Source organism: Pelophylax lessonae (genome assembly GCF_965119305.1).
Source record: "Pelophylax lessonae genome assembly, chromosome: 6".
NCBI lineage: Eukaryota > Metazoa > Chordata > Amphibia > Anura > Ranidae > Pelophylax > Pelophylax lessonae.
In genome coordinates this window covers 315419229-315446964 of record NC_138773.1, presented here as the reverse complement: position 1 = coordinate 315446964, position 27736 = coordinate 315419229, and the positions used below count along the sequence as shown (strand labels likewise).

Below are 27736 nucleotides of genomic sequence, written 5' to 3'. Positions count from 1 at the left end.
AGCCCAAGTGCAGGCTTGACAAATTTACTTTAAATGTAGGAGCCAGCTAAAAAAGTTTGCGCGATTTTATCGCGATTCACTGGGCAACAATCGTGGCAAAATCGCAACGCGGTTGGGGTGCCATTGGAAGTAACCAGGATCTTGAGCGTGTCAATTCAGAATTGCAGGCAGAATCACGCCAGTTCCGCCCATGATCTGGAGCACCATAATGTGAACGGAGCCCAAGTGCAGGACTTGACAAATTTACTTTGAATCTAGGAGGCAGCTAAAAAAAGTTTGCGTGATTTTATCGCGATTCATCGGCCGACAATCGCAGCAAAATCGCACCGCGGTTGGGGTGCCATTGGAAGTAACCAGGATCGCGAGCGTGTCAATTCAGAATTGCAGGCAGAATCCAGAACACCATAATTTGAACGGAACGGTAACAAATGTTACGGGTGAAAGGTGAAACATGTTCCTAAAGGTGAACTTATCCATTATCCTTTCACAGCCAGAGCTGTTTTTGCATTTTTTGCACGTTTAGGCCTGAAGATTACATAAAACCCCCAAACATTATACCAAGTAATGATATATAAAATGAAAGTCCAAATGCAGTGCTAAAATCAATGCCTAAAGTCCATACAGAGAGATGATATTCCATCACCAGCATTCATGGGAGATAATGGCACACAATACCAAGGTGTCCTATAGAGGCTTCTTACCAGACCTCCATTAGTATGGAGAACGTAGAGAAAACAAAAAGGGGGGGGGGGATGATGAGCTGTGGGAAAACTAACATTCGTCCAGCTTCTCTCCTCCTCTCTCCACTCCTCCTCAGGATGTCATTAGTATATGGAATTGGATACCTAAGCTCTCATGGATGGGAGAGCCACCACCAGAAAGACAATGAACTAATAATAGTGAAGCCCCGTTGGTAGAACTTGAAGGTTTATTTAAAGGGTACTTACAAAAGTGAATGATAAATAGGCATCCAAATGGTATATAGTAGATACAATAGCCGCGGCTCAAGAGCGTACCGGTGTCATAGAGTCTTGCTGACACGTTTCATCCAATAGGATTTTATTAGAGGCGTGATGCTATGACACTGGTCTTGAGCCACAGCTATCTACTATATACCATTTGGATGCCTATTTATCATTCACTTTTGTAAGTACCATTTTAATAAAATCTTCAAGTTTTACCAATGGGGCTGTCATGGGTCTGCCACCTAAGGGTTAACTTAGTGCAGACTAATTTCAGTGATTGGCAACAGGCTGCCTTATTTAAACACCTCAGCAGCACTGTGTCTTTGCTGTCTGATCTGCAGCTTCCTGTGACCCCTGCTCCCGTTTACCTGCTTCTGTGATTGATCTCCTGTACCACCCGGCTTGACTGTTGGACTTCCCTTGCTTTCTGCCTGCACCTGACCTCAGCTCACCTCTGACCTTGAACCTGCCTGCTCCTTTGGATTCCACCCCGCCCACCAGTTGTTGACCCGGCCTGTGAACTGATCCGTTTGCCTGTGGGCTCCACTCCAGCAATCTACACGTCTGAGCTCTACCAGCCTCCTTACCTCTACTTGAATCCACACCCCTCTGAACTATGTACCGTCTGCCAGATCCAACTTCTGGGTGTGCATGGGTGTGGACTCGGGTAGAGCTGGTTGTCTCCTCTAAAGTATCTGGGACCTTGGAGCTGCCCGTCCAACAGCTGACTGCCAGGCCCTCATACCATTCTGCTCTCCCGTGCCACCTGGCTCTACCAGGGGCCGCGAGTCAGATACGTAAGGGAGGCCTTCCTCTGCACTATCAGGCTCATCACTCAGGTACCTGAGAAGTTTCACAGGGGCTTCACTATTATTGCTTCATTTTCTTTCTGGTGGTGGCTCTCCCATCCATGAGAGCTTAGACATCTTAATTTTTTTTCTTTCCATCACATAGGGGACAAAGAGTCCCCAGTGGCTCCCCCCAAAGGCTTACCTCTATATAGACTATCCCACCTTCAGTCTATCATGAATGCTGCTGCCGGGCTCATCCAACTTACTAATCGCTCATAGCCCACCACCCCTCTCTGCCAATCCCTTCATTGGCTTCTGCTAGCCCAATGTATAAATTACTAACAACATACAAAGCCATCGACAACTCCACCCCAAGCTACACATTCAACCTCATTACAAAATTATCACCAAAACCATCCTCTCTTCTCCTCCCAGGACTTCCTTTGTTCCTGCTACCTTGTCTCCTCCCTCCATGCTCACCTTCAGGACCTCTCCCTTCCTCTGGGACTCCCTACCCCAATCGGTCTGACTATCTTCTACTCTGTTTGCTTTTAGGTGATCCTTGAAAACGTATCTCTTCAGGGAAGCCTACCCCTCCTTCTTCTAAAAACTGTACTTCAATCTTCTCCATCAGCTCATCCCTCTCATCTTTTACCTTTTGTACCGCTTGCCCCTTCCTTTGACATTGTAATCTCCCTGAGCAGAACCCTCCTATTGTATTGGATCTGTCCTTTCTCCCTTTATTTTGTAAAGCAATGCACAAACTGTTGGTGCTATATAAAAATAATAAATATAAATAATAATATAAAAATAATAATGTAAAATAATAATAATATACTAGTAACATTGATGAATTATGGAGTAGAAAAAATTGTGTATAAACATAAAAATGCAATTGGTGTATATGCATGTATACATATACAGTATATACAGTAGTGTGCAAAAAGTTTTAGGCAGGGATAAGAAAATGGTGTATATGAAGAATGCTTTCAGAAATAGAAGTGTTCATAGTTTATTTTTATCAATTATTAAAATCTAAAGTCAATGAACAGAAGAGAAAATCCAAATCAAATAAATATTTGGTGTGACCGCCCTTTACCTTCTTCTAGGTAGACTTGAACATAGTTTTGTTTTTGAAGGAACTCGGCAGGTAGGTTGTTCCAAACATCTTGGAGAACTAAGCACAGATCTTCTGTGGATGTCGGCTGCCTCAAATCCTTCTGTCTCTTCATATCATCCCAGACAGATTCCATGATGGTGAGATCAGGGCTCTGTGGGGGCCAAACCATCACTTCCAGGACTTGTCCTTCTTTACGAAGAATACAGTTCTTAAGGACATTAGCTGTATATTTGGGGTGGTTGTCCTGCTGCAGAATACATTTCGGGCCAATCGCACACCTCTCTGATGGTATGGCATGATGTAGAAGTATCTGCCTGTATTTCTCAGCATTGAAAACACCATTGATCCTGACCAAATCTCCAACTACATTTGCAGAAATGCAGCCCCAAACTTGAAAGGAACCTCCACCATGTTCCACAATTGGCTGCAGACACTCATTATCCAGCCCATTACCGATAAACTGCCTTCTGCTACAGCCAAATATTTCACATTTTGACTCATCAGACCAAAGCACCTGCTGGCATTTTTCTGCACCCCAGTTTCTATGTTTTCCTGCATAGTTGAGTATCTTATCCTTGTTTCCACGTCGGAGGTTTGGCTTTTTGACCACAATTCTTCCATGAAGACCACTTCTGGCCAGACTTCTCCGGACAGTAGAAGGGTGTACCTGGGTCTCACTGGTTTCCACCAGTTCTGTGTTGAAGGCACCGCTGGACATCTTCCGATGTGGAAGGGAAGTAAGCATGATGTGTCTTTCATCTGCTGCATTAAGTTTCCTTGGCTGACCACTGCGTCTACGGTCCTCAACATTGCCTATTTCTTTGTGCTTCTAAAGAGAGCTTGAACAGCACATCTTGAAACCCCAGCCTGATGCAGTACAACTACCTTGTGTCTTGTTGCTGTGCTCAGTCTTGCCATGGTGTATGACCTGTGACATGAAACTGTCTTCCACAACCTCACCTTAGTAGCAGAGTTTGGCTGTTTCTTACCCAGTTTTAACTCTACTACACAGAATCAACAAGAAAGGTCGGGACTAGGAGACATGGATAATCTGTCAGGATAATAATTGTATTTGTTGATGTCAGCAAATATACACATAATTATAATTAGGTAAAAATGAAAACTCATAAGTATTGCATAAGCTGATTTGCTCAGGTCCAGTATTCATAAATAGATGTACAAATATTGTCACAGAAATGATGGAGTAGTTAGGCATAGTTGCAACGAATAAAATCACAACGAATAAACACTGTTGCAGCGATGTAGAGATAGTAGAATATATTCGAAACTTCAAAAAAATTTACGCGTTTCATGGACTTATGAATGCCACTTCATCAGGAGTGAATGTTGGTTTCGAATGTGGCAATTGATATGCCTACTCGCACAAGAGGCAGACATAGGGCCAGAGGTCTCCCATGGGAGCTGAGGGAACACAGGGCAGCGGGCGGAGGCAAGGGCACCACACACCGGGAGATATGGGCTAAGCAAAAAGCATAGCCCAGGCTTCCAAAGGGTAGGTCCAGGAACATCGCCCCAATACAGTGTCCCCAGCGTCACGCCAGTGCATACAATGGATCAACAAGAGGGCCAGGGCGCAGGGCGGCCTACACACAGCTGCTTCTGTTTCAGTTAATGACTGTCTTTCAACCTACACATAGTATGAAATTGATGATCATTAGCACCTGCTTGGTATAATTGGTTAATCATCCACATGATTATAATCCTACAAAATCCCTGACTTTGTGCAAGTATAAAAAGTGTGCAAGTGTATTAATTGATGCTGGTTTGAAGCAAGCCAAAGGGTGATTGCACCAAATATTGATTTAATTTAGATTTTTCTTCTGTACGTTCACTGTGCATTTTGTAATTGGCTAAAAATAAACAAATGAAATATGGATTTTTGAAAGAGCGTTCTGACTTTGCAGCATTTCCTCACACCTGCCCAAAATTATATAAATATATATACATATAAATCAGCTGCAATGAAGATGCTTTGCATACCGAATATATATATATATATATATATATATATATATATATATATATATATATATATATATATATATATATTGTGTATATATATATATATATATATCCTGTATGTTGTTACAAAGTTTATTTGAACAGAAACATGAAATAGTAGAACTTTTATCCCATTCCCTGGTCCTGTAGAAGAGGGTCAGAGGATGTAGACCGGAGTCTGCCAGAGATGGAACTGGTGACCCAACAACATCAAAGGGCTTTGTTATCATAAAAGAGAAAGTAACATAAAGCTTCTTTTGCCTTTGTGATTCTGACTTTTCCTCAGCTGTTTGATCTACAAAAGATAGGGAAATCAGGATCTTGTCTGTTCTACACGAGGAAGCACAAAGGATTTCTCCAATACTATCTCAGATATAGCTCAGTATTTATAGCACAGGTGCTTTGTTGTGCTGAGTTTCTTGGTTCCCTTCTCAGTAGCACACTAATGGAGTGTGTCCAGTTTTCTTTCAAAATCCAAAACATTTGATACATTATTGATAACATCTACCTTGTGACTTAGGGCTCTTTCACACAGTCCGCCTCCGTAGGCGGATCCGTGTTGCTCAGCGGGGATCAATCCGCGATCCCCGCTAAGCCGGCAGGTGACAGCTCCGTCTCCGCTTGCAGAGCAGAGAGGGAGGTGTCTCAGCCCCCGCTGCCCTCTATGGGGGATCGGATGAGAGCGGACCGCCTGTCCGCTCTCAACCGATCCGCTCCGATCCGATCACTGAACGGATGGAAAAATATGGTTTCCATCCGTCCAGATTTCACGGACGGGATCGGATACGGATGGCAGCGGGTGTCAGCGGAGGTGTCTCTGCTGACACCTGCTGCCCCATAGAGCTGCATGGAGGATCTGATCAGATCCACCTAAAAAACTGACAGGCGGATCTGATCGGATCGCCCGTGTGAAAGAGCCCTTAGACAGTCCCAGCAGAATGGTGGAGACAGTAAAGTAAAAGTAGGTGTACTGTGAAATCTATTGTAAACAGTTCTGTCCACTCCGTACATCGAGTGGTCATGGAGGACCCTCTATGTCACCAGAATAGTACAGGTCCTAAAAACGGGCCCAGAATCTAAGAAGCCCTCCCCCAGTCTTCACCAGAATACCCTCTACGGCAGGGGTGGGGAACCTATGTCCCGGGGGCCGTATGCGGCCCTCGAAGTCATTTGGTCCGGCCCCCCATGCAGCTGAGTTTGTGTCTCTCAACTGATCTGTCAGAATAAAGCCAATGCTTCCTTTATAATTCCGGCTCCGTTCTGACAGTTTGAGTGAGTCATAGGCGGAGTTATATCAAATGCACTCTGTCTGTGATCAATACAGGAAACATTGCCTCTTCCTCCAGCACGGCACCGCTGCTAGCCAGCATTTCCCGCCAGCAGCACACACAGCAGTATCAGCCAGAGCCAGCAGTACCAGCCAGAGCCAGCAGTACCAGCCAGAGCCAGCAGTACTCACAACAATACCAGCCAGAGCCAGCAGTACTCACAGCAGTATAAGCCAGAGCCAGCAGTACCCACAGCAGTATAAGCCAGAGCCAGCAGTACCCACAGCAGTACCAGCCAGAGCCAGCAGTCCCCACGGCAGAACCAGCAGTACACACAGCAGTACCAGCCAGAGCCAGCAGTCCCCACGGCAGTACCAGCCAGCAGTACCTACAGCACAGTACCAGCCAGCAGTACCCTCAGCAATACTAGCCAGCAGTACCCACAGCAGTACCAGCCTGAGCCAGCAGTACCAGCCAGCAGTACTAGCCAGCAGTACCAGCCAGCAGTGCCCACAGAACAGTACCAGCCAGCAGTACCAGCCTGAGCCAGCAGTACCCAAGGCAGTACCTACAGCACCGTACCAACCTGAATCAGCAATACCCACAGCAGTACCAGCCTGAGCTAGCAGTACCTGCCAGCAGTACACACAACACAGTACAAGCCAGCAGTACCAGCCTGAGCCAGCAGTACCCACAGCAGTACCAGCCAGCTGTACCCACCAGCAGTAGCAGCCAGCTATACCCACCAGCATTACCCGCCAGCAGTTCTTTTCAAAACTTACCACCACAAAGTCGACTGCGCTCCAGACTGACCGACGCAACCCTGGAAAACCAGTTGTGAGTAGCAACATCATCAATACCATCTAACTTCACTCACCTCACCAAAGAGAAGCAGTTGCAGCCATCACATTAGGGGTGAGTTAATTAAATTTTTGACCAAATATAACAGGCACATTTTTAAGTTGATAATTTTGTACGGCCCCCGAATGATTTTATAAATACCCAAATGGCCCTTGGCAGAAAAAAGGTTCCCCACCCCTGCTCTACAGGATGACAGATTTTGTTGCGGAATGGCTCCCAGGTTGCAGCCCTCTGATACACCTGGATTGACAACAACTCACACTGAGACGCGGTACAAAATCAAGACTTGAAATTGAGGTCAAACAAGAAAAACTTCAAGACGCACGACTAACAGGGATAATTGAAAAGCAGGCAAAGGTTGTTAGCAGGCATCTGGCGAAAATTGTGGTCAGAGGCAAGCCAAAAAAAATTGTTATTGAGTATCAGAGACAGGGACAGGAAAACATAAAGTCAAAAAGGGATAACTTTGAAGCAGTTGTCCAGAGAGGGATAATTTAGACACAGTTGGCCACAGAGGGATCACTTTGATGCAGTTGTCCAGAGATGGACCACTTCGATGCAGTTGGCCAGAGAAGGATCATTTTGATGCAGTTGGCCAGAGAGGAATCATTTTGCCACAATTGACCAGAGAGGGATTGCTTTGACACAAGATGGACCACTTTGATGCAGTTGACCAGAGAGGGATCAATGATCCAGTTGTCTAGAGAGGGACCACTTTGACGCAGCTGGCCAGAAAGGGATAATTTTGACGCAGTTGATCAGAGAGGCATTACTTTGATGCAGTTGCCCAGAGAGGAATCACTTTGATGAAATCGGCCAGAGAGGGATCACTTTGATGCAGAGAGATATCACTTTGATGCAGTTGGCCAGAGGGATCATTTTAATGCAGTTGGACAGAGAGGGATCTCTTTGATGCAGTTGGCCAGCTTGGACATGTATTGCGATATGTACGAACTAAGAATCCCTTTTTTAGGCAAAAGTTTGCTATGAATATGTAAGAGTTAACATGGGGTGGTTGCACCTCTTTAGTATCCCAACTTTTGTATAATATGTGGAAGCCTTATAGGACCCAAACACAGAAACATATCCATTTCTACTACATTGTGTAATTGATAAGGCCAGGGAACCCCTTCTTTGAGCACACCTGTCGCTATACTCCCTTGACACCAAAACAAATTTCTTTATTTTATTCTCAGGTCAACCAATTGACTTCTCATTCTGCGCACACCTTTGTGGCACAATGGAAGAGGATCTATGTGCCATAAAATCCGAAACAGACTGGCAGGCCATGTGGACCATCATTGCTACCTGTACTATTAATGTCACCACTCTCGAGTCGGCCTGTTTGTCTTTGTTTTGGAGGATGCCAGTCCACGGGCAGCGTCCTCCATTTATGGTGGACCTGCCTGATGCTAAGCTATGTTAGGACCAAGGTATTAATGCTTTTGCATACGCTATTTGGTTTTTAATTCTCTAGAGATCCCTGGCTGTCTCTCATACATTTTAAGCCCCTAGGCATCACCAAAACACAATTCAAGAGTGCTCATTTTGTTCTTTTAGCCTTGAGGTTGAAGTTCAATACCAACACTCTGTTTTGTGATATTGGACTGAAACCATCGATGGCCCGGATCCCCAATCTACAGAGAAAAAATACACGACAGTTCCACTTAAAAACAAATTCTATACCTTTATCAAAATCCCCTACCCTCCCCCGCATTTGCGTTTTGTAGCCCAACAATTAATGGATTCCCAGTGGCAGAGAATGAAAAGCTATTGAGGGAGCGCTGTGGATTTATGGAACATATAAAGTAGTATAACCTTTTTCTCCTCATTATCCCTTGTGCTTTAATATCATTTGCTGCCATTAAGTTGGAGTGATATTATTTTATCACTCTTCTAAACGTTCGGTTCTGCAGTTCTCCAGGAGGAAAAAAAAGCTTCAGAGCAGAGCAGTAAATATTACAGAATTCATTGCTCCGTCCACCAATGCAAAGTTAAATTCATCTTGGAAAAGAACGTTTTTAAGAGCCGCTTAAACTACTTTCGAATGCAAAGGTGACAATGCTTTTAATTCTGGGCAAATGCTACACCTTTATGACTTGGCGCTTTTAGTTCATTATCCAATTCAGCAGAAGATGCTGTTGGTACTCAGTCCCTGGAGACAGTTTTATGGCTAAAGACCAGGTATCAAGCTCCTTTCCTTCAATTAGATTTTTCTTCTTCCCATAATGAGCTGGTTACAGTATGAGCTACAGTACATCACCAAACTTGTCACAATATATCATCTAAACTGTCCTCCCAAGACCTCCTACACTCTAGTGCCCTCATCATCTCCTCCCATTATACCCCACCAGGGCATCTCCACTCCTCCAAGACCCCCTGATCTTGCTGTTTCATCACCTCCTCCCATGGTCTCTTATGCCTCGTTTCCACTGAGCGGAACGGTTCGGGTCGGTACAGTTTGGAAGGGTTAGAATGGTCCGGTCTATTCAGGTGAGCGTTTCCACTGCAAGTCGGGCCACCAGGGACCATGCGGGGTTTACATCAAATGAGGCGTTTGTTCTGCTCTTTCCTTTTTTACGTGAGCATTGAAGTTTTCCTGTCCGCCAATCAGTGGAATCTATCGTGTGACGCCAGTAGCTCCGCCCTAACCGTACCGTACCATTTCCTATGGCCTTACATCTGAAGCAGAACCAGGAATGGTGCGGTTTGGTTCGGTTGTATGGGCCACTTTCATAATGGAAACACTCAAATTAGCGTACCGTACCGAACCGACCCGATCCGCTCAGTGGAAACGAGGCATTTTAGTCTCTCTAGGACTTCTACAGAGTGTCTCTGCTCCTCCCAAGACCTCCTTCTTTCTTGTCCCATCTTCATCTCCTCCCATGGTCTCCTCCAGGAATTCTCCTGAGCCTCTATACTCCTCCCAAGACCTCCTGCTCTCTAGCTCCCTCGTCATCTCCTCTCATGGTCTCCCCCCTAGGACTTTTCCAGAGTCTCTCTCATCCTCCGGGAACTTCCTACCCCAATCTGTCCAACTATCTCCTACTCTGTCTATCTTTAGTTTGGAACAGAGGGTACCTGAAGGAGAAAGGAGCCTACAGTCCTGGTGGGGGGACTGCCAGAAGGAAGAAAAGTGAACTTTCTTTGAAATATCGTTGCACAGACCAGGTAAGTATAACCTGTTTTTTATTAAAGAAGAACATGCCTTTAATAACACTTTAAGTCATCCATATGTTTTTTACTTATGAAACTGTCTATGCTTATGAGATCTATACCTTAACGAGAATGTCCATCTTCCCCAAACATAGCAATCCCTTCAATAACTTCATATGCACTGCTTTTTTTTCCAAAGTGTGCAACTAAACCAGGTTAATTGGTACTGTTTCAGATATACAGATTTTGATTTTTTTTTTTTTTTTAAGTAAGTAGCTTAACCCTCATCTTCCTCGTGAAAAACACCTTCTCTCTGGTTGCTGATGTATGCAGACCGAAGCAACACATGGCCATCACAGGAAGGGCAATGGTGAGGTGTCTCCTATGCTATGCAAGAAGAAAGATGGCAGTACCCAATGGAAGAATATCTGGTATCTAGTAACAGGGGACAGACTGGTTCAGAATTTGTGCTTACCAGGGTATGAGGTTTGGTAGACCCTCTGTGGTGCCAGTGGCATCAGCAAACAACAGACAGGTCAGATAATAGAGTAGTGCAAATCTTCAGAAAGATGGATAAAGCAGAGTCATGCACAGGCAAACAGATCCTAAACAGACTATATTTGCAACAGGTGGCCTATTTAAGGGATGCTTTACTCAGTGTCAGTGCTGACTGGTCTACAGTTTGTGTTCTGTGGTTTTACCTGTGTCCTGTATATGATTCCTATTACTGATATGGCTCTCCCTTGACCTGATCTCAGATCATGCTCTATACCACTGCCTACTAGTTCCTGGTCTTGGCTTCATCCCCGACTCTGATTCTGTACCTCATTGCCTGCTTGTTGCTGACCCTGGCTTCCTCTGTTACTTTGCTACTGTCTCTGATTTCACTTCATGCAATGCTAGCTCTGGACACCTCTAGAACCAGCTATGGTCACTGTGACGGAATCCGGACACCGCGACTGGGTATCTTCGCCAAGAACCTGCTTCCTAAGCTCTGGAACACGGGATCTGTGAATCTGGCTATAGTTACCCCAAGAACTAGACAGTACAAGTTTTGGAGTCAAACCAGAATCAAACTGTTTATTCAAACGCAATCCACAAGGAGATGTACACTTCTCAGACAACCCCTCCCCCTTAGTCAATCCACACAAACATACACATCCCATAATAAGCTTACTCAAGGCAGACAGGAACAATAGAACAATGGAATGCAGGTATTCAACAATAACAAACCCCACCCCACTAGCAAGGATCTATGAAACCCTTCTGCAATATATCTTTATATATTTCCTGAGGGATATTGTCCAGAAATATAATTGTCCCAAGTGAAAGAGCCCTTCACTCTTTTAACACAAACCACACATATAGAACCCAGGATAACTGGGGCAACACCAAATGCTGAGTCCGGTGTGATTGTACAGCAAATCTAATTAGTGCAGACCCGACTGGGGTTCTTGGTCACCCTGTGCCCCTAATAGACACAGGGCGACTTACACATAAGAGGGGCTGGGGAAGCTGGACAAAGAGTCTCCCAACTTCCCTAAAGCAATCTGGGTTCTATATGTGTGGTTTGTGTTGAAAGAGTGAAGGTGTGTATTCCTACTAGGTTCACTTGTGGACTTTAACCTCTGCTGGTTTCCCATGTGCTGCTGCCAATTCCCTGACTGACACTTCTGGCCATATGCTTTGCTGGATTTTCTAGATTGACTTTCCCAGTCTGAAGTTTTACCATCAACATCTTCTGGCACTAGTTTTTCTCCGGTCCCTTGGCACTGTCCGATCCACTTTCAGGGGTGCTTGGGTCAGAGATACAAGTAAGACCACCCTCGCCATTTCAGTCTCCTATTAGGTGCATGGCAAGGCACAAGCTAGTTTTTGCTTTGCTTTAGGCTCCATTCCCACCTGAGCGTAGCGATTTACTGGCGTTTTCAGGCATTTTTATGCGTTTTTGCCGCTTTTTTCAAGCATTTTTAAGCGTTTTAGAAGTGTATTGCAAGTGTTTTACAGCTTCAGACCATTCTGTTTAGCCAACAGAAAGCACTAAGTGGAGGAGAGGGTTAGGAAATTAGGGATGGAGAGCTGCTATTTGAGCAGAAAACACTTGTAAAATGCTTGTAAAACGTTAAAGTCAGGCATTTCTATTGAAGTCTATGGAGCCAAAAACGCTTGTAATCTGCCAAAAAGAAGCTAATGTACTTTTCTGAGTGACAGGCGTGTTGCTTTAGGGGACAAAACGCTCAGATGTGAACAGGGGCCATTGGAATTAATGGGATTTGGTTTGTTGAGCGTTTACAAGCTTCAAGCAAAAAAAACGGTCAGGTTTGAACGAGGCCTCAAATCGCTGCAAAACGGAGGACGCATTTGCGATGCCATTACTTCTAATGGCACCCAAGCGCACCGCATTTGGATTTTCCCTTGCTGTGACTACATTCCAGCTGTCACTGTTTGTCGCTTGATTTCATTTGTAACTATGTTTTATCTATGTCAACGCTTTACAAGTATATATTGTGTGCTTTTATTCTTCGATCGTGGTTTGTCTTTTTCCAAGATATATTTCATAAATAAAATTTCTATTTTTCTATAAATTTGTTTGGATTGCCTTAAAAATCCCCCACTTTGAGGATTTAGTATGCTCTTTATGATCGCGCCGCGTTTTGTACCACGATTGTCACAATTGTGGAAAATCGCAATGCTTGACGCTGTGGCCCAAAAGAACCTCATGTTCCTTTTTTGAGCAACACGCATTGCGATTGCAGCATGAATTACCGCGCGACAATCACAGCAAAATTGCGGGACAATTGGGGTGCCATTAAGAAGTAATGGCATCGAAAGCGCGCCCGCATTTTGCAGCGATCTGAAATTGCAGTTGGAATTGCGGCGATTGAATGAATGGAGCCTGAAATTCAGCTATTGAGTTCAGCTTATGCACAGCTGAATCTAAGCTGCAGTGCTGAGTAAAAGCTAGCAGATGGCAAATATTCATGGCTGATTGTTAAACCCTATATATGTACTCATGAGTTGTGGCTAAATAGTTCAAATCTGGCAATGGTTTCTAGAAACATTGGCACAAGAAAGGGTTGCTTTAAAGGGGAAGTCCACCCTAACACTAAAATCACTACATCTACAGGCATCCCTGATCTAAGACAATAAGAAATAGAAATCAGCATACATACCTTTACTAAATCTGATCCGGTCCCATTCATAGTTGTCACGGCGGCTTTGCTGTGGCGCCAGGTGCAGAGGAGACAGCCGACAACGGAAGCCCCATAGTAAGTCTATGGGTGACGTCACTTCCCAGCCAATGTTGGCTGTGTCCTCTGCAGAGCTTCCGCCGCTGGAGCCCGGACCAGATCAGCTTCAAAAAAGGTATGTATACTAGGGATCGACCAATTATCAGCAAAGCCGATATATCGAGGGCCGATCTGCACTTTTGCCGATATATTGGAATCGGCCCGGAAGTTACCGATATTGCCGATATTTCAGGAAAGTGCTTGTACCGGAGTGATGCCTGCAGCTAGAGGCATCACCCCGGTACCGGCATCCATAGCCAAGGGTCGGCTGTCTTGTAATGACAACCAATGCGGCTGAGAAGTCATTAAATGAGAGGTAGGGGACGCCGCCTTCCGCGGCTGGCCCGCGTCTCCCGTCCCACCGGGAGACCCGGGCAACCAGCCTGCACGGCCGCCGAAGACCCAATCAAAGCCGCATTTGGCTCTGATCGGGTCTCCATGCAAAAACCCGGAAGTAATGTCATGAGATCATTTCCGGGTATTCAGCGCCAGATTAAAAAAAATGACGGCATTCAACACAGCCAAACTTGGCGTTTTGAAAGCTTTTAAGTAGAGATCGACCGATTATCGGCAACACCGACATATCAGGGGCCAATATGCACTTTCCCCAATATATCGAAATCGGCCTTTTGATTTGCCGATATTGCCGATATTTAGGGAAAGTGCTTGTACCTGGGTGATGCCTGCAGCTAGAGGCATCACCCCGGTACCGGTGTCCATAGCCGACGGTCGGCTGACTTGTAATGACAACCGATGCGGCTGAGAAGCCACTCGGCTGTCATTACAAGAAACAGGAGGGGACGACCCCCCCTCCCGCGGCTCCACCCAGGTCTCCCGTCCCACTGGGAGACCCGGGCATCCTACCCCCACCGCCACTGCCACCGCCCAAGAGAAGACCCGGGTCTCATGACATCACTTCCGGGTACCGATGACCAAAATATCGGTATCGGCATTAAAAAAACGATATCGGTCGATCACTACTTTTAAGTGCAGAGGAGGGGTTTGGGGTCTTTTAGACCCCCAGATCCCTCCAAAAGAGTACCTGTCAAGAAAAAAAAATGAAAAACATTTTTCTTTTTTTAATGTACGAAAATATCGCCCATATCAGCCGATACCGATATGCATTGGTCAAAATATCGGTATCTGTAAATAAGGATGGATATTGCACTGAACAATAATATTCACAAAAAGTGCTTATGTGCATAAATATAATTATAAAAGCTGGTATAAAAGTCCAAGAATGCTTAAAAACCATTAGTAGCTAAAACCACAACAATGGATAAAAGCAAAAAGCCAGCTTATACACTTAAATATACATAAATAAATAAAGTCCTTAATTTGCTTAAAATCAAAGTGATTAATGGTTAATCGCAGCAATGTAAAAAAGCGTGGACTTGATAGAAGTGATGGGAAACTTTCACCTCCACACCTTCACTCAGTGCTCTATTTAGATACTCCTTACCAGAAGGATATGACCCCTTAATTATAGGGGGTCATAATCAGCATTGATATCCACATTAACTCCAGGCCATCCTTGTCACTGTCTTCTCATCAACAAAGGGATATGACCAGGTAATTAGGGAACTCCGATTATGAGGACATCCAAATGCAAATAGAAAGAAGACTCCAATAGTGCAGTATGCCAGTATAACAACAATTTAATGTTAAAATTGCACTTACTCCATAACACTTGAAAAGTCCACCTTCTATAGCAAACACAATAAGGATGGGTTTGGTAGATGGAACGCCGCTCCACGCCTGCGTTCCGCCAACCCGGAAGTCTACGGTCTCACGCTCCCGACGCACGTTTCGTCAGGCCGTGCTGACGTTATCAGGGGATCATGTGACCGTACATTTCCTTTGACTTTATATAGAAACTACAAGCACTACAGCATCCAATCACGATGCTCCGGTTCACGAACCGCCCATTCCATCACAGATTGATAGGTTCTTTCCTTTCACTAAGGATGCCTACCGGGGTCATTTTTAGAAAAGAATATGGATACATAAACGCATCTTACGGCCAAGCAATAAGCTCATTGTAAAGACCGCGATGTGCGATAAATTGCTTTTATCCGGGTATTAATTCCAAATTCTTATATACAAAATTAAATAATTATTTGTGACAGGATGCTGTTTACAATGAATTGAATAATATACATTAAAAATTATGATTTATTAATGGATCAAATGAAATAAATATATAATTAATTATGACAAAACGCTGTTTGAACTGGATAATAAGATTTTAAAATTAGTTTAATATTTTATATGTTCTAAAATGCCTTAAATTTCCAAAACTATTTTAAAACTATTTAAAAGTATCAATTTGAAAGGAAATTGTTATAAATGAAGATGATGCAAATCCACTAAAAGTTTATTAAAAATTAGAAATAAAACACTACCACTATTCCTCCCCCTTTATCAGCCCCTCTTATGACAATATCTTTGCGATTTTCTAATTCTTTTAAACCCTTTTTTTAACTGATTTTAATAGGAATTATAAACAAGTTGAAGCAATTATGAAGAAACATTGGCCCATTTTAAAGAAGGACAAGACTTTGAATAAAATTTTACCCGATAAACCGCTTTTTATTTATCGGAAGGCCCCTAATTTAAGGCATATGTTGGCCCCGAATATACCTCACCCTCCAAAGAGAAAACCTACCTTTTTGGATGTAAAAGGTTTTTTTCCATGTGGTAGATGTAATGCCTGCCAAACGGCAAAAAAGAACCCTAGGAAAATTACTACTTTTCAATCTAAAGCTACAGGGCAAAAATTCAAAATCAATAGACTTATTTCATGTAGATCCACACATGTAACCTACCTAATAAGTTGTCCCTGCGGGTTACAGTATATAGGCAGGACAACCCGTCAATTGTCCGTCAGGATAAATGAACATGTTGGAAATGTAAAGAAAGGCTTTCCGAAACACAGCCTCTCTAACCATTTCCGTTTATACCACAATAGAGACCCCTCCTTGATGTCCTTTTTTGGTATAGACACAGTTGACAATCATTGGAGAGGGGGAAACATGACCCAAAAGGTCTCTATGAATGAAACCCAGTGGATCTACAAAATGAATACTATACAACCCTTAGGTATGAATATCGACATTGACCTAAATTGTTTTATTTCTAATTTTTAATAAACTTTTAGTGGATTTGCATCATCTTCATTTATAACAATTTCCTTTAAAATTGATACTTTTAAATAGTTTTAAAATAGTTTTGGAAATTTAGGGCATTTTAGAACATATAAAATATTAAACTAATTTTAAAATCTTATTATCCAGTTCAAACAGCGTTTTGTCATAATTAATTATATATTTATTTAATTTGATCCATTAATAAATCATAATTTTTAATGTATATTATTCAATTCATTGTAAACAGCATCATGTCACAAATAATTATTTAATTTCGTATATAAGAATTTGGAATTAATACCGGGATAAAAGCAATTTATCGCACATCGCGGTCTTTACAATGAGCTTATTGCTTGGCCGTAAGATGCGTTTATGTATCCATATTCTTTTCTAAAAATGACCCCGGTAGGCATCCTTAGTGAAAGGAAAGAACCTATCAATCTGTGATGGAATGGGCGGTTCGTGAACCGGAGCATCGTGATTGGATGCTGTAGTGCTTGTAGTTTCTATATAAAGTCAAAGGAAATGTACGGTCACATGATCCCCTGATAACGTCAGCACGGCCTGACGAAACGTGCGTCGGGAGCGTGAGACCATAGACTTCCGGGTTGGCGGAACGCAGGCGTGGAGCGGCGTTCCATCTACCAAACCCATCGTTATTGTGTTTGCTATAGAAGGCGGACTTTTCAAGTGTTATGGAGTAAGTGCAATTTTAACATTAAATTGTTGTTATACTGGCATACTGCACTATTGGAGTCTTCTTTCTATTTGCATTTGGATGTCCTCATAATCGGAGTTCCCTAATTACCTGGTCATATCCCTTTGTTGATGAGAAGACAGTGACAAGGATGGCCTGGAGTTAATGTGGATATCAATGCTGATTATGACCCCCTATAATTAAGGGGTCATATCCTTCTGGTAAGGAGTATCTAAATAGAGCACTGGGTAAAGGTGTGGAGGTGAAAGTTTCCCATCACTTCTATCAAGTCCATGCTTTTTTACATTGCTGCGATTAACCATTAATCACTTTGATTTTAAGCACATTAAGGACTTTATTTATTTATGTATATTTAAGTGTATAAGCTGGCTTTTTGCTTTTATCCATTGTTGTGGTTTTAGCTACTAATGGTTTTTAAGCATTCTTGGACTTTTATACCAGCTTTTATAATTATATTTATGCACATAAGCACTTTTTGTGAATATTATTGTTCAGCGCAATATCCATCCTTATTTACATTTATCACGTTTCACACGTTTTGTTTGCTGCTTGCAGTGTGGAAGGGATTCCCACAAATCACATATTCACTATTATATATTGAATTTTATTTATATAATTTACTTCACAAAAGATAATACGGCACTAATTAGTGCATTTTTTGTAATCATCATCCACTTGCGCAGTTCATTTTGATTTATCACCAATTTTTCCTAAAATATCGGTATCGGCAATGAAAAACCGATATCGGTCGATCACTAATGTATACAGATTTTTTTTCTTTACAGGGCTATATAGGCTAGTCCTAGATCGTTTATGCCTGTAAATGTAGTGGCTTTAGTGTTAGAATGGACTTACCCTTTAAGTATTGCATTAGGCAATACAGACATCCAACGATCTAAGAGTAACCTATCTAGCCCTGTAAAGAAGAAATCAGTATACATACCTGTTCTAAAGCCGATCCGGTCCCACGCTGAGCTGTCAACGGCGGCTTCGCTGTGGAGGCGGGTGCAGAGGAGGCAGCCGACAACGGAAGCCCCATAGTAAGTCTATGGGTGACGTCACTTCCCAGCCAATGTTGGCTGTGTCCTCTGCAGAGCTTCCGCCGCTGGAGACCGGACCAGATCAGCTTTAAAAAAAGGTATGTATACTGATTTTTTTTCTTTACAGGGCTATATAGGCTAGTCTTAGATCGCTGGTGCCTGTAAATGTAGTGGTTTTAATGTTAGGGTGGACTTGCCCTTTAAGTATTGCATTAGGCAATACAGGCATCCACGATCTAAGACTAACCTATCTAGCCCTGTAAAGAAGAAATCAGTATACTTACCTTTTCTAAACCCAAACCGGTCCTATGCTGAGCTGTCAGCGGTGGCTTCGCTGTGGAGGCGGGTGCAGAGGAGGCAGCCGACAACGGAAGCCCCATAGTAAGTCTATGGGTGACGTCACTTACCAGCCAATGTTGGCTGTGTCCTCTGCAGAGCTTCCGCCGCTGGAGACCGCGATCTAAGACTAACCAATCTAGCCCTGTAAAGAAGAAATCAGTATACATAGCTTTTCTAAATCCGATCCGGTCCCACGCTGAGCTACAGCGGTGGCTTCGCTATGGAGGCGGGTGCAGAGGAGGCAGCCAACAATGGAAGCCCCATAGTAAGTCTATGGGTGACGTCACTTCCCAGCCAATGTTGGCTGTGTCCTCTGCAGAGCTTCCGCCGCTGGAGGCCGCGATCTAAGACTAACCAACCTAGCCCTGTAAAGAAGAAATCAGTATACATAGCTTTTCTAAATCCGATCCGGTCCCACGCTGAGCTACAGCGGTGGCTTCACTGTGGAGGTGGGTGCAGAGGAGGCAGCCGACAACGGAAGCCCCATAGTAAGTCTATGGGTGACGTCACTTCCCAGCCAATGTTGGCTGTGTCCTCTGCAGAGCTTCCGCCGCTGGAGACCGGACCAGATCAGCTTCAAAAAAGGTATGTATACTGATTTTTTTTTCTTTACAGGGCTATATAGGCTAGTCTTAGATCGTTGGTGCCTGTAAATGTAGTGATTTTAGTGTTAAGGTGGACTTACCCTTTAAGTATTGCATTATTATTCAAACTGTTTCTTTTTTCTTTTGTTGATTAAAATAAACATTCATTATCTCCTGAGTACAGTATATGGAGAAGTATTAAATTCACACCTTTTTCTCTTCTTTTCTAATAGTTTCTTCATTGCCGGCTCAGTTTGTCAGCTGCAGTACTAATTGGACAAGCAGTTATCTGGAGATTGTGGTTGTGTGTATGTGTGAAGAAGTGTCGGGCTGGTTGCTTGTCATAACATGTTCTATGGAATGAACAAATTTACAGTTGTGACATTCCGCAATCTGCTCACCTTACCTACCAATTACACAAATCTATCACGGTTTCCTTACTTTCAAAGAATTACATTTCTGATGGGTGAAATTAGATAAGCTCAAACATCGGTGAACATATGGAACGTTTCAGTTCAGTTCAATGTCTTTGATCGTCCATATTTTATATTATTGAAAGCTCAATTCCAAGAAAACAGCTAAAGTGACAGCTGAAATCTGAAATACAATCATGTTAATACCCTTCAAAAGGTTTGTAATTCTACATCACTGGCCGTGTAATTCATTCCTACCCACCAGACAACGCTGCTGGGTCAGCTAGGTCAAGGACCTGTCCTCGGTCTGTGACTGTAAATTCTTGGATGTGTATATTTATTACAAAGGCCCATCTCACTTGAAGGACTTTTTTGGAATATTTAAAGGGTAAAAACATCAGATACAGCCAATGTGTTTTGAGGGAATCACAACAATAGGTGGAACCTAGGGGACCTGTGTTAAGGCTTGATGAAGATTAACGTCATCTGACAGCAGTAAAGGCTCAGCCGGCTGCCTTAAGTGCCATCAGGAGATGCTAGTCATGATTTTATTAGCATCGACTGCTCAAGCCCTAAAGAAAGGGAAGGATTTTTTCCCTTAAATACGCTGGTTGTATCTGATGCTTTTAGACATTAAATGTTCCAAAAAGTCCTTCAAGTTAAATGAACTTTTGTACCAGGGGCTCCTCCATTCACATCCAAGAATTTATCATCTGGTGAATGCTTCTTTTGTCGCTATCAGAGAGGTAGCAGCCTAGGACCAGAACAGGTTCTACCTATACTATTGTCAGGACCCAGGTCCGAACCTGTAACCCCTGCTGTGTCTGGTGGTGTGTCTTCTTGCTGAACCACATGGAATGCTGGACAGCACCCTGTCTGAACCTTTGGATAATCTTGCCTTGTATCTTGCTTCTTGGGAACCTTGAACTCTGGGTTTCTCCCATAAACTCTCTATTTAAGCCATGCCTTTGCACTTTCTGTTTGCCAGATAATTGTGCTCTCTTCAGTCTCTTCAGTCCATATCTCACTCTTGTCACTCCTGCTGCTATTAGTATCTTTGCTACCACCCGTTACTGACCTTTGGTTCCTTGATTACGCCTCTGCTTGGTCCCAACTTGCAACCACTTGTTACCGACCTTTGGCTTGTTTAATGACTATGCTTCTGCTTGATTCCAACCTACTACATCTGCTGCTGGACCACGGCTTACTCACCTCCTGGTGGGGCGATCCTGAAGAACGCGACCTGGTACTAACACGCAGCAAAACCATCTACACAATCAGGAGCTCTGCTGAACACCGGTAACTGCTTGGACCCCACACCTCCAGTGAGCCCGTGTCATCCACCAGGGGGACCTGCTTCTGTACTTATCAAGCTGGTTGGTGGGAGTCTCCCTACTGTTATAGCTACTGGTCTCTGAGCCTGACCTCTGACAGTGACAAATATATTTTGACCACAGATCTGCTTCTTTGAAGGAAAAATCACTTTATGGTAGATCCATCCAAACCAACTTTCACTTCTATTGGTCCATTGCTATCATCCACACATCAGACAATCTGCGACTGGGCAATAAAGCAGGATGGTGGCTGACATCACTTACAAAATATGACCATGGTCATATTGATCAATGGACATGGCCATGTTTGATCAATGACATCAGTCACCATCCCCTCTCCCTTGTTTACAAATCAGCTGGGAATTTATCATTTGTCGAGTGGATGTGTCAGCAGTTTAGCGGGATTTGGTCATTATGACTGATGAGAATCTGCACCACTGGATAATGTGATTGACAATGGATTTAAATTGTCTCTTTTTTGCCTATAATCAAGTCAAAGTGTGGTGTCTTTATTAAGTGTTTCCTGTTCTATTAATGTAGGAAGAAGGAAGGGGGGTTGGTATCTAGGGGCCATGCTTGATTTTGATGGTGGAGCAGGTTCTGAGCGGCTTCCCACGAACCAAACTATGTGCATTTTTTGGCTCATCGCTATTAACTATCACATAACTGTATTTAATGGTGTTAAGGTATAAGGATTTGCTTCTTAAATTGACAGTTCAGTGCTACAGCAAGCATTGGAGGTCTACAAAACCAGGGGTGCTCTAATATAAAAAGTCTTGAAAAAATGTCAGTTAGGGGTCCGATCTGACCGCTGCAATTTTGCAGTCCCGCTAAAAATCGCCAATCGACGCCATTACTGCATTGCATACTAGCTCATTATGAAATACTTACCTTAGAACGAAGCCCCCGCAGTGCCGCCCGCTCAGCGGTGACACAGCCGACATGTTTGGCCGTCCTGCTTCCTGGTTCGCGTCACTCCCACACCTACGCGCAGGAGCCGCCATTGCGGCCCAGGGCACGGGTGGCCGTTCCTTCAGAGCGCATGCGCCGATAATGTCATCGGCAACATGCTATGTGAATATCTCCTAAACAGTACACGTTTAGGAGATATTTACAGTACCTATAGGTAAGCCTTTTAAAGGCTTACCTATAGGTACAAGTTATAAAAGAGGGTTTACAACCTCTTTAAGGGGGTAAAACCTTCCGGTCCAGAAGTGGTTAATCATGGAAGATTGGCAAGCCACATATCCCAAAAAACTACTATATCTCTGAGGAGCAACCGAGAAGTGCTGTGTAAATGAAAATGTGCAAACACATAAAATATACCATGTTGCTAGCCCCCCAGCAGAGGTCTCATACATGCTTTTGCTATAAAGCTGTCACTTTAAGCGTTTTAACATTGTTTAGGATGTTCACCTATTCCTGACCCGTATCTTCCACAGATTATTTACTTAATTTAAAATTCTACTGCCTCTGGTTATTCCCGTAGTTTATTTGGCATGTATGTCTCTCTGGTGTCATGTACCAGGTGATGCGTTGGCCCATATCCTGTTTTGCTGTGCGTGTTCCAGCTATTGATAGCTCTGCAAACTATCAGCTTGGGCTCGTGAAACTTCGAAATGAGCTGAGCGAAGAAGCTGGAGCTTGATGCAACTCTTAGGCAGTCAACAAAGCAAAAAGTGATTGCTTACCCGACCACCTGGGCATTTCGTAAGCTGGATGGCCTACTGAAAAAAAATAAGAGATGTGGGAAGTAAAACTGGAACTCACTTTTGTCTCCGCATTTTACCAAACTCATCCCCAGGGCTGGCCCAAGAGATTGTGCTGCCTGGTCCAAGAAAGAAGTTCTGCCCTCCACCATCCCCCCCAAACATGGGTGTCCACAGAACTTTTTTCGGGGGGGGGGGGGGCATCATTTTAAGGTCACCCATGCTCCGCCCCTTTTTGACAATGTCATTAAAAAAACGTCAGTCACGGCGTGAGTCGCGACTCGCGAGGGGAATCGGCAGAATGTATTTTTAAAGCGTTTTGTTAACCTAAAAAAAATATATATATTGATTCTGTTCCCTTAAAGCATGATATAGAGCACAGTGCTTGTGCTGTATAATTTGGCCCCTTCTATCACCTAAAACACCTGGCTGATCCTGCCTGGTTATGTCCTCCCCTCTGTAAACTGACCACGGTATATCATGGCTGCTGATCCCTGACATTGTGGTCAGTTTACGTGCCTCTGTCATCCGCAGCCCTCCTGTCCACCTCTGTCCTCTCCCCCCCCCCTTCCTGCCTGTCTGCTTCTGTGTCAGTGCCCACCCCCTCCTTTTTACCAGTTTTCAGAGCGCCAATCACCGCTCACGTGACCTGACACCTATCTACTCCTCTCAGCCTCTCCTCCTCCCCTCCTGACTGATGTCAGCAGGGAATCCTCAGCCCCGCCCGCTGCAGGCAGCTGTCAGATGGAGAGAGGAGAGTGGGTCATATGAGCGGCGCTCTAAAAACTGGTAAAGATTGGCTTATTTTTTAGAAACACAGACACAGGGGCACTGACACACAGTATTATTAAACAGACCAGACAGGATAGTGTAAAGTGGTTTAACAACCACTTTAAAGGGGAAGTTGAGATTCCAGGAGGGGGCACCTGCCCCCCCTTGTGGACGCCCTTGGACACATTCAAAGTCACTTAAATCCCCTTTTATCCCCATTGTGATACTCGGTTTGAACTTGAACAAGTCGTCTTCACCACATCTAGATGCCTAAATGCATTGCTGCCATGCCATGTGATTGGCTGATTAGCAATTTTTTTTACCACCAAGCAATTGAACAGGTGTACCTAATAAAGTGGCCAGTCAGTGTATGTACTGTGTATATATATATATATATATATATATATATATATATATATATATATATATATATATATATATAGTGATGTTTGGGGGTTGTTTAACTTTAGTGCAGAGCTCGCCAGTGAATAGACACCACACCAGTTATGCTATTAAAGGGCTTGCTGGTCCACTTTAGCAATTTGTGTTTCCAAGCAATCGAACAGGTGTACCTAAAAAAAAGTGGCCGGTGAGTGTATGTGTAGCACTGCCCCCTTGAGGGTTGCTTGTAGTTGCATGTTCTTCCGTGCCGCTTTGACCCTGTGAACTGGCCAGCCCTCCTGACAATCTAGGTTCAGACATGTTGTGTATACCTTTAAATGACACAGTGAGACAATGCAGATTTTTTTTTTTTTTTTTTTAACTCTTTAGATTTGTTTTACTCAAAAAATAAGGCTTAAAGAAAGTATCAATCAACTAGGCCCTGGGTAAACAGCCAAGACTCAGTTGAAATAAGACTGAAGACCAGTTAAACAACCAGTTATGGTAACAAGCAAATAACACCAATATACACAGTATCAGACAGTAAGTGAATGAATCTCTCAGAAAACTGTGAATTGCTATATAAAATACTCATACTAAAGGGGAACCCTGGGCCGGCTTATAGTACCTGTATCCTATTGAGAGATAACGTCATCTAGATACCAGTAATGTGCCCCCTTTAAAAGCAATAAAATAGCAATGTTCAGTATGCAAGGCCTTGCTATGATCTTCACCAGCAGTTGGAGCTCAAAGAACAAATGATTCCCAGCACAGTGTGAAACAGGCAATGCAAGATAGCTGGTTCTGATTAATGATGATCCACTAACTGATCCAAATGTAAGGTGTCTGTGTACAGTGTTCATGAGATGTTGTAGCAATTGATAACTGGACTCTGAGCAGGTGCTCTCTCACCAATCCTTATGTCCTTCTTATAACTCCTGGTAGAACAAGCAATGTCAACTCTCCCTACTGTGAGACACTGAGATGGCTGCGCTCTGCTGTTTCAATGAGTCCCGCTGACTCAGATTCGATCGATCGCAATGTAGGGAGTGTCAGCCATCCTTCCTGGGTTGGGTTTGCAGACAGCTGGGTGGCATGCAGTAGGCCGCAGTCCTCTCTCTCTGCGGCGGACCGATGCGCACAGGATGGATCCCGGAAAGCGTGGGGTTGGTCAGCAGTTTCCTTTATAGTCTTTCCCACAAACCTCCCCTGGAGTGAATGGCCTGCTGGGAGGTGTAGTTCATAAACAATTCAGCAGTGCAGTAATATCCTTCAAGAAGACTACACTTCCCACAATGCTTTTCTTCCAGTCTCAGGAGTATGAAGCATGAAACCCAAGACCAACACTAGGGGAGCACAGAGACAGTCTGAGAGCAGAGAATAAGCTTGCAGAGTCAGATAACTGTAGTCCGCTCCCAGCTAAATATATATAGATATACTGTATATATATACTGCTCAAAAAATTAAAGGAACACTTTTTAATCAGAGTATAGCATCAAGTCAATTAAACCCCTGGGATAATGATCTGGTCAGTTAAGTAACAGAGGGGGTTGTTAATCAGTTTCAACTGCCTTGGTGTTAAGGAAATTAACAACAGGTGCACTAGATGGGCAAAAATGAGATAACCTCCAAAACAGGAATGGTTTTACAGGTGAAGGCCTCTGACCTTTGTTTCTCTACTCATCTTTGCTGACTGTTTTTTCTCACTAGTTTTGTATTTGGCTAGGGTCAGTATCGCTACTGGTAGCATGAAGCGATACCTGGACCCTATAGTGGTTGCACAGGCAGTCCAACTCCTCCAGGATGGCACATCAATACATGCCATTTGCAGAACATTTCTCAAGTCTTAGGAACATGGAAGAGATTTCAGGAGACAGGCAGTTACTCTAGGAGAGCTGGACAGGGCCGTAGAAGGTCCTTAACCCATCAGCAGTACTGGTATCTGCTTCTTTGTGTAAGGAGGAACAGGATGAGCACTGCCAGAGCCCTACAAAATTACCTCCAGCAGGCCACTGGTGTGAATGTCTCTGACAAAACAATCGGAAACAGACTTCATGAGGGTGGCCTGAGGACCTAACGTCCTCTAGTGGGCCCTGGGTCCACAGCCCAGCACCATGGAGCTTGATTATTATTTGCCATTGAACACCAGAATTGGCAGGTCCACCACTGGCCTGGGATCACCCCCCACACACCAAAGGTTAGCGCAGTTACTCACTCTACCTATATGCACATAACTAAACCTATAGTTATTTGATTTGCAGCTTACCAATTGAAATAATTATCCCAGAGGCGCGAGTGAATATCCATACACTTTTCTTCATATATTTTGGACAAAATTTATGCTGCTACATATCTTTAGTAAAAATAACCCAAATAAGTATACATTTTTTGGTCTTTGTGAAGGTTATAGAGTCTACAAAGCTATGGTGCCAATCATTGAAAATTGATCACACCTGATATACTGACGGCCGACCTCATTTCTTGAGACAATAACAAGCCAGTAAAGTACAAATACCCCCCCAAATGACCCCTTTTTGTAAAGTAGACATTCCAAGGTATTTAGTAAGAGGCATGGTGAGTTTTTTGAAGTTGCAATTTTTTTTCCACAGTTCTATGCAAAATGAAGATTTTTTTTTCCACAAAATGGTCATATTACCAAGTTTTTTCTCACACACGTTATTGGCATACTTGCAACTACACCTCAAAATACATTCTGCTACTCCTCCTGAGTATGGCGATACCACACGTGTGGGACTTTTCCACAGCCTAACCACATACGGAGGCCCAACATCTAAGGAGCCCCCCCAGGCATTCTAGAAGCAAAAATTACACATAATTTCCTGATAACCACACCTTTGATTTGAAGGCCCTGAAGCACCAGGACAATGGTAACGCCCACAAAATGACAACATTTTGGAAAGCAAACACCCCAACACATAATCTATGAGGTATAATGAGTCTTTTGAACGTGTCATTTTTTCCACAAGTTTTGTAAAATTTGGAAAGAAAAACACATTTTTTTTACGCAAAGTTGTCAATTTATAAGATATTTCTAACACATAGCATGTACATAGCAAAAATGACACCCCAAAATACATTCTGCTACTCCTCCTGAGTATGGCGATACCACATGTGAGACACTTTATACAGCCTGACCACATACAGAGGCCCAACATATAGGGAGCACCATCATTTCCTGACCTCCCATTACAACTTTGTGAGGCACTGTAGCGCACTGATAAGCACTGTAGTGGCACTGAAGTGGCATTGATGTGGTATGGATGAGCACTGATGTGGCATGGATGAGCACTGATGTGGAACAGACAAGCACTAAGGTGGCACTGGCGTGGCACTGACGTGGCATGGACGTGGCACAGATGAGCACTGATGTGGCACGGATGAGCACTGACATGGCATGGATGTGGCACGGATGAGCTTTGACGTGGCATTGATGTGGCACGGATGAGCACTGATGTGGCATGGATGTGGCATGGATGGGCACTGATGTGGCATCGATGTGGCACAGATGAGCACTGACATGGCATGGATGTGGCATGGATGAGCACTGACATGGCATGGATGTGGCATTGATGTGGCATGGATGAGCACTGACGTGGCGTGGACGTGGCACGAATGAGCACTGATGTGGCATGAATGTGGCATGGATTACCACTGACGTGGCATGGATGTGGAATGGATTACCACTGACGTGGGATTGATGAGCACTAATGTGGCATGGAAGTGCCATGGATAAGCACTGATGTGGCATGTATGTGGCATGGATGAGCACTGATGTGGTATGGATGTGGCACGGATGAGCACTGA

The 27736-nt window shown here is 43.7% G+C and overlaps 1 protein-coding gene across 1 annotated transcript in view; it reads right to left on the bottom strand.

The window, feature by feature from the left end:
* Window positions 1-27736, bottom strand: part of LOC309558092 (contactin-associated protein-like 5) — a 591346-nt gene that overhangs the window by 182381 nt on the left and 381229 nt on the right. The window lies entirely within an intron of this gene.